The sequence below is a fragment of the Protopterus annectens genome, chromosome 4.part0 (genome assembly GCF_019279795.1).
Source record: "Protopterus annectens isolate FY-2018-M chromosome 4.part0, PAN1.0, whole genome shotgun sequence".
In the NCBI taxonomy this organism is placed as follows: Eukaryota; Metazoa; Chordata; order Ceratodontiformes; family Protopteridae; genus Protopterus; species Protopterus annectens.
This window is the reverse complement of record NC_056733.1, coordinates 1,716,837,281-1,716,852,391: the sequence shown is the minus strand read 5'-3', so window position 1 is coordinate 1,716,852,391 and position 15,111 is coordinate 1,716,837,281.

The window sequence follows — 15,111 nt, the reverse complement described above, 5'->3', positions numbered from 1 at the left end:
CGGAGAAGAGTGTACAGGCCCAGGGTTACCTACCAGGGGCTACATGAGCTGGAGATAGTGGAGTGCTATACAGTTGACAGAGACCTCTTGCAGCAAATTGTTGAGCTGTGCAGGCCACACCTCACACACAGAACCAACAGAGGGGAACCCATCCCAGTGGAAACTAAGGTATGTGTTGGCCTAAGAATATTAGCAACAGGTACCTTCCAGAGACCAACTGGTGATATGATAGGGATATCACAGGCATCAGCATCCAGGGTACTGCACCAGTTCCTGGATGCCATGTCAGCACATGTCAGTGAGCATGTATATTTCCCCAATTCCCATGTGGTACTGGCCAGCAATATGCATCTCTTCCAGCAAATAGTGGAATACCCTGAGGTAGTGGGTGCAATAGACTGCACGCACATATGCATTAAAGCACCAGCCGGTGAGCAGGGTAGGGTCTACTTCAACCGCAAGGGCTTCCCCTCCATCAACTGCCAGGTCGGTGCGATGCCCAGGGCATAATACTGAATGTGTGTGCTGGCTGCACCGGAAGCTACCATGATTCCCATATCTGGCATCTGACACAGCTGTACCAGACATTTGCCAATGGGGACATCCCACATGGTCACGTAGTGGGGGATGCTGGCTATGTAATGGAGCCATGGCTGATGACACCCATCAGAAACACACACACACCTGAACAGTAATGCCATAATGAGGCACACGCACAAACACGAAATGTAATCGAGCGTGTGCTTGGGCTGCTCAAGTCATGGTTCCTGTGCCTGGACACATCTGGTGGAGCCTTGTAGTACTCACCAACTACATGTACCCAAATTGTCATGGTATGTGCTATGCTACATAATATGATCCTGTGAAAACAGCGGCAGCATGACCAGCATAGGCCTGGGCCAAGCAGCTCCCCACCATTGCCAAGGCCATCACAGGCAGAGCATGACTCGGAGGAGGAACAACCTGAGCCTGCCCCAGTAGGCAGAAGGAGACATGCCCAGTATGCTTTGGCCTTGGCAAAGAGGCAACGCATAGCACATACACTGGCTCAGTAGGAACTCTGGAAATGATACCTCTCTCTGATCCACACATATAGTAAAAGGGATGCCTACATTGACACTACCTGCTTTCAAACATATATAGGGAGTGTAGTATGTGCAGCTGACATAGGCAGCCCTGCATCAACACCTAAGGCATGATTGCCATGTGTTAAGCAATATAAAGCAGTGCTAAACAGCATTTACCATTAAGAAGTCAATGTAAACAAAATCGCACACACCAGCTACTACAAATGTGGTCAATGTAGAGTAATATTGGCTGTTGTCCAGCAATGATGGTTAATATTGAGCAATGTTGGACAAGATGGGTCTAGGTAGGGCATAGCTGAACAAAAGCCAACATGCTCATATTTGCTCTACTGGCCCCTAAGCAGTCTGGTCTGCTCAGTATGAAAATATAAGCAGCAATGGGCCTTGAACCCAAGATACTGTGCACTATAGTCATAATACGGAACCACTAAACCATGACAGTAATGAGGTGGTTAGCCTGTATGAAGAAATGTTGATAAGTCTATGCAAAGTATTTCATGGAAACCCTGCAGGTACAGCATAATCCCTGTCGAGTTATGACACAAAGGTGAGTCCTGCAGTAAGAATAGAACCTGACTTTCAACACACACAGTACAAATGTTAGTAATGGACATGTAGACATACATCAACAAATGTAGAGGACCTCAGACAGCAACATACTGAAAGGTCACACTGGGCATGCTCCACCAGACAGGAACCAAAGTAAGATAAACTAGCGAAAAACAAAAAGTCAGCTTGGAAACACCAAAGCAAATTCTCTCTCAGTTTAATTCTCTTTCAGTTTAATGAAGCGCTTTTCGTCTTGCACATATGGCAAGACTTCATCAGAAACTGAACAAACTTCAACACAAGCAATATATACACACCCTTTTTGTCACATGACACTTCTAATTAAAATATTGTGTCTTAAAGGCACATCCACATTATTGCTACTTAAAATTTTTTTTAAAAACAAATATGACTGACAATATTTTTGAACATCTCAACCCTTCCCTTCCTTTAGAATTTTTACCTGTAATGGTGATAGAAATATATATATATATATATATATATATATATATATATATATATATATATATATATATATATATATACAAACATACATATACTAACAATACTATATCTCAAATTATTGTGTTGACTCTCAAAATATAATATTACTTAATTAACTAATAAGTCAGAAACTTATATATCCGAGTCAAATGAAGTCAGATATCACAAATATGAACGCATTTTATAAAAATGCATACACACATTAACGTTTAAGATTTTTCTACTTCAGTATACTGTTTGAAGATATTGTCTCATTCAAACCCGGGTAAAACATTGCCCCAGTACGTATTTGCCAACTTAACTCAAGTTGCTCAAGTAAAAGTGTAAGCGCCCCCCCCCGACTATCATCAACAACTGAATCAATTGCTTTGAACAAAAATGAATGTTGTGGATAGGAAATAATGTGTCTAGCCAGTGCATTTTCTCTGTTAAGGGTCTTTATTTTATATAGATGTTCGTATACTCATTCTTTTAACCTTCTATCCGTTTTACCTATGTAAAACGCTGCACAGCATTGACACTGAGCTACATAAACCACAAACTTGGACTGACAAGTGTACTTCAATTTGATTTTAAAACTAATATTTTTAACTTCAATGTCTTGTCCTGTACTCATGTATTTACAGTACTTACACATTTCACATTTGTACATGCCACACTTCCACTGTGGGGTGTTTTTTATGTTGTAATAATTCCTTTAAATTATTCCCCCTCTTGTAAATAATCCAGGGTTTGCTTTTGACCTTGTAAGAAAGGTGAGGATCTCTCCTAATTATTTTCCAATTTTTGTTCAAAATTGACATTATTTCTCTTGCATTACTACTATAGGGTGTTATTAAACTTAAATTCCATACTTCTTTTTGTTGTAATTCTCTGTCACTTATTATAACACTTTGTAAACCAATGGACAAAATGGGTTTATACAATCCATGTTCTCTCTTGTATTTTAGTTCTTCCAGTAGACACTCAAAAAAGTCTACTGGGTAACCTCTCTTAACAAACATTGACCTCAAATTATTACATTCTTCCATGAAATCCTTGTCCAACGTGACCATACGGGCAGCTCTCATGAGCTGGCCATTCACCACTGATTTCTTTTGGTGCCAAGGATGGCAACTGCTAAAATGTAATAAAGAGTTTGAATATGTGGCCTTTGTATAAATTTTCACTACATATGCGTTCCTTTCCATATCTTTACTAAGATCCACATCCAAGTATGAAATCCTAGTCATTTCAAATACATAAGTAAAGGAAAGGAAATTTGTAGTGTTGTTAAGATAATTTATTAGTTTACTAGCTGCCTCCTTATTTCCTTCAAAAATTATAAAAATATCGTCCAAAAAACGTGTGTAGAACTGGATGTACTGTTTCACTTCTTGTTTACCAAAAATAAATTCTTGTTCCCATGAGGCTATTACCAAATTGGCATAACTTGCCCCACAGGGTGACCCCATAGCTACACCAATCTTTTGAACATATAACTTATCATTACATAAAATGAAATTATTATACAAGATTATGTCAAGCATTTCCTCTATTAAAGCCACCTCATCAGAGGCTACTGATTTAGCTCTCAGGTAACTACTGACTCGTTCAATGCCTTCCACATGGGGGATAGAAGAGTATAAATCTACCACATCCACTGTTAGAAAATTGAAGTTAGCATTGAACTCTAAATTCTTGATTTGTGACAAGAATGACCAAGAATCTTTACATATATATTTCCCTTGAGTTACATACTTCTTCAACTTTTGGTCTACCCATTTTGTTCAAGGGTAAGTTATACTTGCCCTAGCATCCACCAAAGTTCGCATAGGTGATTATTTACATTTTTATGTAACTTAGGGATACCAAACAAAACAGGTATCCTTGGGGAAGGCATAAATAAATATCTAAACAAGTCAGTAGTTACTATATGCTTGATTTAACTCATTACGTGAAACCAACTGATATGTGGGACTTCGGACTATTTGGTCCATTTTACTGACATAGTCCTCCACATTCATAACAACAAGCCCCCCTCCCTTATCTGGGGCCATAATATGGACTGGGGCTTCTTGAATTAGTTGTAATAAATACAGTTGTTCACTAGTAACATTTACAGATGAAACATTCTTCCTTTTATTCTGCTTATGATTACTACCCACCCCTAAAACATTGTATAAATCCAACTCACAAATGAGTTCAAAACATTGTAAAGTTGGGTGTAAAGGGGGACAAAAAGTACTTGAAGGATGTAATGCACTAGACTGAACCATAATATTGTCAACAAAAAGCATAGACAAATTAAGTTTACGCACAAATAATTTTAAATCAATTAAAGTTTTAACTAAGTCTGCTTTTCTTGTAGGGACAAAAATGTACCCCTTGGCTAATAGTTCCACTAGTGGTTGATCTATAGTAACATCAGAAAAATTGTAAATTTTAAAATCTTTATCATTATTCATAAAGAAGTTCCTTAGTCCAAAATCTGCAGCATTAGTTGCCGGGGAAGCTGGTGCAATAAGAGGTGGTATCATCTCCTGCGTTTCCAATTCTTCCCTTTGTAGTTGTTGTTGGAATGAGGTTTCTTGTTCTTTGATCTCAGATTGTATTGGTTGGCTTGATGCTGAACATTTTGGGCATTAGCTGATGTATTATTCACAATTGTCTGTTGGGGTAACATAGGTCCCTCACCTGATGGAAGTGCACTACTATCATTTGAGACAGATAGACCATGTGTTAATTCATTTCTGTTTGTTGTGTTAGACAAAAATACACTCATAGCAGCATTGCTGGATTTTGCTCCTTGGGAACTTGGGGTTGGGGGGTAAGCATTCCCCTCATCATATGCTTTACGGTCACTAGCTATTTTTTTTTTACTTTAATTTCTCTAAATTTCATCATTTGTTGGTCTATACTGTCAAAAATTCTGTTGTAATCAAAAGCATATCTTGAAAAGTTTACATGAGCCTTAATAGCAGCATTTAAGCTAGTAGCTTCTTGTTGTAAAAGGTTAATAGAAGTCTCATAGTGTTTAATCATTAGGTTCAACAGGGCAAGTCCCTGAATGTTAAACAACTCATTAAGTTCTTTATGAAACAATGAACCTGGTTCTAACCCCGTAGGGTATTGGTGGACACGCAAGCCTTTGGGAACAATGTTTTCATTGACACATTGATGTAAGTAAGTAACTTCTAAAGAATGTTTTTTATATTTGAAAAGTTTTTTTGTCAAGGTCTTGTAATAATGAAACTATGTTACTTGAGTCCTCTGTTTCAAAAGGTGTTGCTTGGTTGGGTTGCGATTGGAATAAAGGAATTGGCATTTCCAACCACTGAGTAACATTTGGTAAGTCTTTCACGGTATTAAATCCTGTAGAACTTCTCAGTGTCAATGCTGTGCAACGTTTTACATAGGTAAAATGGGTAGAAGGTTAAAAGAATGAGTATACAAACATCTATATAAAATAAAGACCCTTAACAGAGAAAATGCATTGGCTAGACACATTATTTCCTATCCACAACATTAATTTTTGTTCAAAGCAATTGATTCTGTTGTTGATGATAGTCGGGGGGGCCCGCTTACACTTTTACTTGAGCAACTTGAGTTAAGTTGGCAAATACGTACTGGGGCAATGTTTTACCTGGGTTTGAATGAGACAATATCTTTTAAACAGTATACTGAAGTTGAAAAATCTTAAACATTAATGTGTGTATGCATTTTTATAAAATGCGTTCATATTTGTGATATCTGACTTCATTTGACTCGGATATGTAAGTTTCTGACTTCTTAGTTAACTAAGTAATATTATATTTTGAGAGTCAACACAATAATTTGAGATATAGTATTGTTAGTATATGTATGTTGTGTATATATATATATATATATATATATATATATATATATATATATATATATATATTTCTATCACCGTTACAGGTAAAAATTCTGAAGGAAGGGAAGGGTTGAGATGTTCAAAAATATTGTCAGTCATATTTGTTTTTAAAAAATGTTTTAAGTAGCTATAATGTGGATGTGCCTTTAAGACACAAGATTTTAATTAGAAGTGTCATGTGACAAAAAAGGGTGTGTATATATTGCTTGTGTTGAAGTTTGTTCAGTTTCTGATGAAGTCTTGCCACATGTGCAAGAGAAAAGCGCTTCATTAAACTGAAAGTGAATTAAACTGAGAGAGAATTTGCTTTGGTGTTTCCAAGCTTTCTTTTTGTTTTACACTGGGCATGCTCACACACTTGTATACATGAGACAAATGTCAGGCAACAGAACACTGACAGTCTGAACTGGGCATGCTCACACACTTAGGCCATGTTGGAGTAAAGCATTGGGCCACACATAGCAGGCAGTTGCATGTGTTAACCCAGGAACCTCTCACTACACAGCAATCTGCCCTATGCACACACTTAAATGACAACAGACACATATATAATATAGTGGAACCCTGCCATAAGCAAATATGTTCTGCAGATACCTAAGTGGTTCATATAAAGTGTGAAAGCAAAGATGATAAAAACCTGCAAACAGTATCAGCAATAAACATTGTGCATTATGAAAATTATCATAGGATCAGAGGTGGATACTAGGCTATCTGCCCTAGGGCATGTACAAGTATAGCCAGAGTGTGTTTGGCTACTGCAACCCAGCCAAATCAGAGTACTGTGCCTGTGAATAGTAGGTCACACAAGATAGCCCATTTATGTTCAGTGTATTGTGCCTCTGTCTAGCAGGGACCCAGAAGATATCCCATGGGTAAACATGCGATCACCCATCCACTTGTCAAGATGTCACCTGTAGGTGGTCAGTGGGTGGCTCTGTCTATGCAAAACCGGGACTACACTCCGGAGTGAGTGGAGGCTTTCTGATAATAATCTGTACCCCCAGCATATCCTTTTAACATCATTGCTGAGGTATATGTCCCTGGAGTGTGTAGCAGCAAGGGAGTCGGATATCCTGAGGTGGAGCATGTCCAGTAAGTCTTGGTCAGATATTGCCTTCAACTACAGGCACAAAACACATCCATGTAGGTGGTAAGTGACTGAGTAGAGCTGGAGCTACTGTATTGGAACTGTGCAGGGCATCTGTGTGAGTCCCTACATCTGCTCAAAGAGCAACATTTGTGGCCATTACAGTTGCTGCAGGTGTCAGGTAAGGTACATCCCAAAGGAGGCATAGTAACCAAGCATGGTCATGAAGAGTATAGGGGCACAATGACCACACATGATCAACATGTGAAACCATGTGGGATATGGTGGGCTATGTAGATGTACTGTCTAACCACTATGGCAATAGGATTGTCAAAGGCGAGAGTACAAACAGGTCATGTCCCCAAACCCGAACAACTACTACTGTATGTAATGGATTACAACCTATGTGGTAATGTGTGGGCATCTTGTCATCCTCAAAGGGGATGACTATGCAACTAATGGCATGTAGCCGTGGGCCATGGCTCAGGCACCAGTCAACCTATCTCTGCGAGACCCTGTATGAGTATGCATGTGCCAGCTGATTATGGCACCCAGTTTGCAGTCATCTGCGAACATGGACAGCCATATCCCTCCTGTGATAGCCTGTACATCACACAAATATATACTGAACAGGAGAGGTACCAGGACTGAGCCTTGTGGGATGCCAGGTGTAACTGGTGTATAGTCAGACATGGCACCTGCAACACTGAGCATGTGGGTGCTATCCCTGCTCCAGGTAGCAATCCATCGTGTCAGATATGTGTCGATATTGATGCTGGTGAGCCTATGCATAATGGCTGAGTGGGGTATTGTGTTGAAGGGTTGTGCAAGGTCCAGGCAGGCTGTGTGGACAACCATCCCAACACTGATGGACCTGGTAACTGTTGAAAGAATATGAACACGTCCAACAGGCAAGATCTGCCCACAACAATGCTGTAATGTGTAGGACCCAGTGTCTGTAGGTTTCCCATGTCTATGTGCATGAGTCCCATTACAATACACTCCATAGCTTTGCAGAACAGGCTAATTAGCCTTTTAGGCTGATATTGTCTGTGGTCTGTTGTGGCAGTATTCAGTGGAGTGGGACCACTATCGCTGTACTCCATTCCATGGGTACATATCCTGCAGTAACTCTTATATCAAACAGTGATGTAATGTGAGTGTTACGTCTGTCATGAAGGCTGTGTATGACACAGGCCGGGACACCGTCTGTTCCCACTGAAGCTGTGTTGTCTGCTGTGGGGAGGGCAGCACTCACCTGTTTACTCGTGATGTCTGGGAGGTTACACTCTGTTGGTATGGACAGTACCACCTTAGGGAGGATGGGGGGACACATCTGCACTGAACCTGTTTGCCAGGATGATGGCAATGTCAGTGGGTTCAAGGTATGTTTAGTCAGTATGCAGTAACACACAGCATATCAGTGAGTGTTCAGATAGGTACCTGAATCAACTGAAGAAGGCCCTGTGAGTGTCCGACATGTCTGGTGCAACTGTCTGTTAGAAGCGTGCCTGACATAAATGCCCGAGTGATTGTAGCAGTCCGCTAGTACAGATCACAGATGCCTTCCCTGTCTGGGATTGTGCTCTATCATGTATTAGCTTCCTCCATTTGTTGTAAAGCATATTAATGGCTGGGGTCTATTAGACAGGTCCACTTCCATTGGAAGAGTGAGACTAGTTGTTATTTTGGCTGTAACGATCCATGCGATCCACTAGGTGTCCACAGAATGTGTATGTAAAGGATTCAGCAGTCTGAGCCATACTTGCCACTGACCCAGGGTCTCTGAAGGATATCACTGTGGTTTGGAGGAGTGTGACATTTGCTTTTGGGAAGTTCATCAAGATTACCCAGGATGGGTGTGGGGACGAGATATGGATGTCCAGTGAGATAAAGTATGTTCTGCCCTTACAAATGAGGGGTATATCACAGGTGAGGAACATAGAGTCCCCATGTCAGTGACGATCATGTCCAATATGTTGTCCCATCTTGTGGGTGTGGTGACAGGTTGCACCATAGCATATAAGTTTAGAAATAGTAGCAACTGTTGGGCGAGGGTGTTGGGGCCTGAGTACTATCCACAGTCAATGTGTGGGCATTTGAAGTCACCCAATATAATGGTGTTTGGGGAGACCTTCATATGGTCCAATGTTCTCAGGAAAGCTGAGTGAGGTTGCTGTGTTGGGGAGTGTGGTCTGTAGCAGGCAACAAACCAAAAGGCAGATTTGCACAATGTTAGGCGCATAAGTATGGTCCTTGATGCATTGTGCAGTGCTACCAAACCGGAGGTATGTGTATCTGGGATGTTTATGGATACTCCCCCTATTTGTGTTGGCCATTCCGAGTTATGTGGTCATAAAGCATGGTACGAAATACAACCTGGTAGTGCTGGTGTGCATCTGGGAGCCTCAACCATGTGTCTGTTAGTGCACAGATATTGCTATCCTCCATACTGAGGAGATTCCTGAGTGGGTGCAATTTGAGGGTAAGACATCTGGTGTTGAGCAGCATTACCCTCAGTGTCGTGTACTCTGTAATGTGTATGGAGGTGGTTCTGTCCTTTGAGGCCTGCTTAAATAGGGCAGTATGGTGGCAGCAAGTGCCCTAGCCAGTATTCAAATGTCCAAGGGTGACAGGTGCAAGCTGTCCATAGGGAAGCTATGTGGCATGTCGAGCATGTCACCCCAGGGTGACAGATGCTGTATCCCCTTTGAATAACACCAATATGTTAGACAACTGTTAAACATGAACAGTTTGTTGGTATACTGTGACATCATACTTGGTGAGTTTAAGATGCTAGACAAGGTCAGGGACATACTAGGCTGGGCTACACGATCACAGAGTTCCTCTATGTGTCATGTCATGGGGTCCAGGGAGGAACGTCTGAGGTTGTACGCACCAGCATGGACAATGATGGAGCCAGTCCTGAACTTGCTTTGGAGTGACCTGAGTGCATGTGTTATGTGGTGGATCCTGGCACCTGAGAGACAGCTCAAAGTGACTATTCCCCTGTCTGGCCTGGTGAGTGAGACGATAGTGTGTTTGACATTAAGTGTCACCTATAACAAGTGTATCAGGTGTATTGTTTAGCCCAAAGGGCAGTGACTGTGTGGCACACTGACATTGTGAACTGTGTGACATGTGGGCATTGTAGTGGGGTAGCAGTTGTATGTGTGTCTGCTTAGGAGGTCTCTGCTGCTTAGGCAGAGTGTATGTAGAGCCTCCAAATATGTGTATGTGTGATAATGTGGTTTGTTTGCTGTCACTATTGGTGTATTTGAGACTGATATGTGGTGTGTGTGGTCACCCTCATCACCTGATAGACTATGCCAGTCATGGGTCAAGAGAGCTCAGCATCCTGTATGTCAATATTTTTGCATCTCCCACATATATGTGAGTGTGATGTGAGGAGGAGAGGGTTGTATGTGTACATGATGCAGATGTGACACTGTGTCATAACCACAATATTCACTAGCTGGACTGAAGAGTACACATGAAACCTACCCCTGGACATGCCAGTGTATCATGATGACATACTCTGTAGCCTGATCACAAAGGATCAGTAGGGTAAGTGTGTAAAAGAGTATAACCGGGATTAGTGCTCAGGTTTACGGTGTTTTGTAAAGAGTAGCTGAGAAGGAGTCCAGACTGAGAATCATGACATGTCCTTCAGCTATGTAATAAGTAGTAATGTACACACATATATGTGCTGAGTCAGGGACAACTGTACCTTACTGACATTGCCGACATCCTGTCAGACAGGCCCATGTATACATACCCAACCCGCACTGACGATAGTCCCTGACATCATACCAGGAGATATAATGTGTAGAATGGCTGAACATCTCCCCCCAAAGCCAAAAGCATGGCAGCAATTGGATTACATTGTTTCCCAATATGTGTTATGCATGCACTACAGAACAAACAGAACCTGCACCTGAACAGTCTGTTGAGCCTCACCCACTCCACAGGACCTGGAACCACTGAATGTGTTACAGCAACATATGGCTCTCCCCACATGTGTGGGTGCACAACACACCATGGGAAGTATAGTCCAGTAAGCCTATAAAGTCTGATCTGCAAGGCCATGGAGTGCATCATGGCAGAAGTTATAAACAGAGCTATTGGAAACCGAAAAACACACAACCCTACCAACTGTGGTATGTTCATGTGCAGATCATGGTTCCCAAGCATGCTACACCATCTGCAAGGCAGCCACCCAGGACATACATCATGGAACAGAGCTACACATGTCCCACATAGACTTTGAACAGCTCTTCATCAACATCACAGACACATGTTGTATCCACAAAACCAACAATCTGTGCATAGATATGTGTTGACATATGAAGGGATGGCAATGTGTCCACAGATAGATCACACAAGGTGAGACTCACATGGTTCTGTACAAGCTGTTGATACCTGCCGACCTACATGGATCATTCCTGGGATTGCATAAAAATGTGTACACACACTACTATGTCCAGTCTGATGATGTCATCAATATACCAGGAGAACAGAAACCACCCAGTAAAGCATATAGCATGCCGTGTTAATGCGTATCTCTCTAGTATCATAACATAGTCAGTTAGGGGTTTGAGTCCTGCAAACACCAAGTGTGTGATTTCCTTTGAGAGAAGTAGCCTTTTTGGAGACTGGGAAAGCACATTAAAAGAGGTACATCCCTCTTTGGAAAGTCTGATGATAACAGCATCCTACAAATATGCAAGGAGAACAGAAGCCACCCAGTAATGCATATAGCGTGCCATGTTAATGTGTATCTCTCTAATATCATAACATACTCAGGTAGGGGTTTGAGTCCTGTAAATGCCAAGTGTGTGCATGATTTCCTTTGAGAGGAGTAGCCTTTTTGGAGACTGGGAAAACACATTAAAAGAGGTACATCCCTCTTTGGAAAGTCTGATGATGTCAGCATCCTACAAATATTCAAGGAGAATCAAAACCACCCAGTGCTGCATATAGTGTGCCGTGTTAATGCGTATCTCTCTAATATCATAACATAGTCAGGTAGGGGTTTGAGTCCTGCAAATGCTGAGTGTGTGTGCCACAGGTGGTCAATGCAGTGTGGGCTTTGCTTTTACTAGGGTATGTCATATGTTTCAAACAGTATGTGCATTGCACACATCGGGTATCTGCATGTCAAATAAACTTGTGTACATGTGGCCTCAATCAGTACATAGGTGTGAAGCCTGCATACTAGATGAATACATTTGTAACCTTCGACAGATTGTGCCGCTGCTTCTCAGATCATAGGTCACATATGTATGTATGTGTCAAGCTCAGCCAAAGTAGTGATCCGTGGCCAAGGACATCCCTGCCACACACACCCATGACACATACTATAGAGTACTGTGAGTGAGGGTAATTGCCAGGGTATATGTCAGACATGTTCATACACAACAATGACTGGCAATAATGGACAGTCATTATAGGTGTGCACCAGCCCTCTGGATATGCATGCAGGCCCCTAATGTGTTATGTGAAACACAGAGGGACCCCACAATACCTATGGATATGTGGATACCAAGGGACAGATGACATAACACGTGTCTGTCTGTACACATTGGTACCCAACATACATGTTCAGGACTACCACCTATGTGGTACTGTCGGGATAGTATGTGTAGTAAATGTGGATGACTATGCCATAGACGGCGTACTGCTATACAGCATGTATTGGACAACAGGTATATGTCTGTATGATACCCTTGTGTAGGATATGCGTCCCATCTGGGGAATGCAGTGTAGACCAATGCATGCATTTCCAGATGTGGATGGACATATCCCTAGTGTGTTTGCATGTACCTAAGAGGGCTATATGCCACACAGGTGTGGTCCCAGGAACGTGTGGCAGTCAATACTACTGGTTACTGTTATAGTATAGTACCAGAAGGATCCAACTGTTACTGAGTTCACTACAACTGTGAGTCATTTGTCAGGACATCATCTAATGATTGGTTATAGTCATGCTGTTGAGGTGGTGTATACTACCAGACTGCAGATCATTGACAGATATCAATGGTATCACCCACAGCATAGTACCAACCCATGTCATACACACACGTGTACCCATGTTAGTACATATCTGTAGTAGAATGCATACTGGCCATCGAAAGATACCATAGGTTCATAGGTTCATAGGTTGGTACTAGGCTATCAGCCCTAGGGCCTATACAAGCCTAGCCATAACAATTCCCTGGCTATTTCTTCCCACATTATTTACTTTCCTGGACCCCTGTCTAGCAGGGCAACTGACATGATCCCTGGGGTGAATTTTCTTTCTCCCATCCAATCGTCAAGGTTCATCTTGAAGAGGTCCAAAGAGGCACTCTGCTTGACATGTATGGGCAATCTATTCCAGAATCTGGGGAGTCTCTAGGTCAGGAACCTATCCCTCCAGCATGTTTTGTTTATTGTGATGACAAGGTTTAGATCCCTGGAGTGTGTAGCTCTGAGGGATTGGGATTTCTTTAAGTGTAGCATGTCCAACAGCTCTGGGTTTGACATGGCCTTGTATGTTAAGCAGAGAACACCTCTGAGTAGACGATATGCGACAGAGTATAGCTGGAGTTTTTTAAGGCGGTCAGCGTAGGGCATCTGCTTTAGGCCTGTGATTGTTTTAGTGAGGTATTTCTGAGGCCTTTCCAGTTGTTGCAGATGTCTTGAGAGGTACATACCAAATGGGGTGTTGTATTCTATAATGGGTCTAATGAGGGATGAGTACAGTGGGACAATGACCTTCTTTTTTCTGGATGAAAAGCTCTTCGTGATGAGGTGTGCCACATAGAAGGATTTCCTGACTGTTGTGGCGATGTGGTTATCGAAGGTGAGACCACTGTCCACCTGTGTCCCTAAGTATCTTATCACACTTTCTGTGTTTAGTGTACTGCCACCTATATGGTAATTCATGGATACATGTTTTTTCCCAAAGGGGATAACAATACATTTCTTGGCATTGAGCTTGAGCCCATGGCTCTGGCACCAAGCATCTGTTTCTGTAAGGCCCTTTTGTAGAGTATCCACATCATTTGGGGATTCAATAATGGCTCCCAGTTTGCAGTCATCTGCAAACTTTGTTAGCCAGAGTCCCTAAGTGTTGACCTGTACTTCAGAGAAGTAGATGCCAAACAAGAGCGCCACAGGACTGAACCCTGAGGTACTCCACTTGTCACTTGTCTGGAGCTGGATTTGGAGTCGGCTACTTTTACAGTGTGGGTTCTATCAGTACGCCATTTAGCAACCCATTGGGTGACATAGGGATTAATGCCCAACTTAGTAAGTTTATCTATGATTCCAGAGTGGGGGATGGTGTCAAAGGCTTTGGCAAAGTCTAGATAGGCTGTGTGGACCACCTTACCCTTGTCCATGGCTCTGGAGACTGATTCAAAGAAGTCAATCAGGTTCAGGAGACAAGATCGGCCCTTCACAAACCCAAACTGGGTGGAGTCCAGTGTTTGAAGGTTGCCAATGTCTTTGTTTATAAGTTCCATGATAATACGCTCCATGGCCTTGCAGATAAGGCTTGTCAGACTGATGGGATGGTAGTTTCCGGGATGCAAGGTGGATCCCCCCTTGTGGATTGGGATAACTGTAGCTCTGCGCCACTCATTGGGCATGAAACCTGAGGTGAGGCTATGATTAAACATGACACTTAGGTGAGGTGCCAGTTCATATTGTAGTTCATGTAGTACACAGCCCGGGATGTCATCTGGTCCCATGGATGCTGTATTCTTGGCTTTAGAGAGTGCGTTTTGTACCTGTGTGGCCGTTATTACTGGAATTTGGCAATCTTCCAGTATTGAGATGGGCCATTTAGGGGGTGAGAGGGGGGTGAAGTTGGCACTGAATCGATCTGCCAGGATATTGGCAATATCCTTCGGATCAGTATATTTAATGCCATTCTGTTTTAGCTCAGAGCAGATCTGAGCATTGCCATTTACATTCTTGATATAGTTATACAATGCTTTGTGGTTGTCTTTGGAATC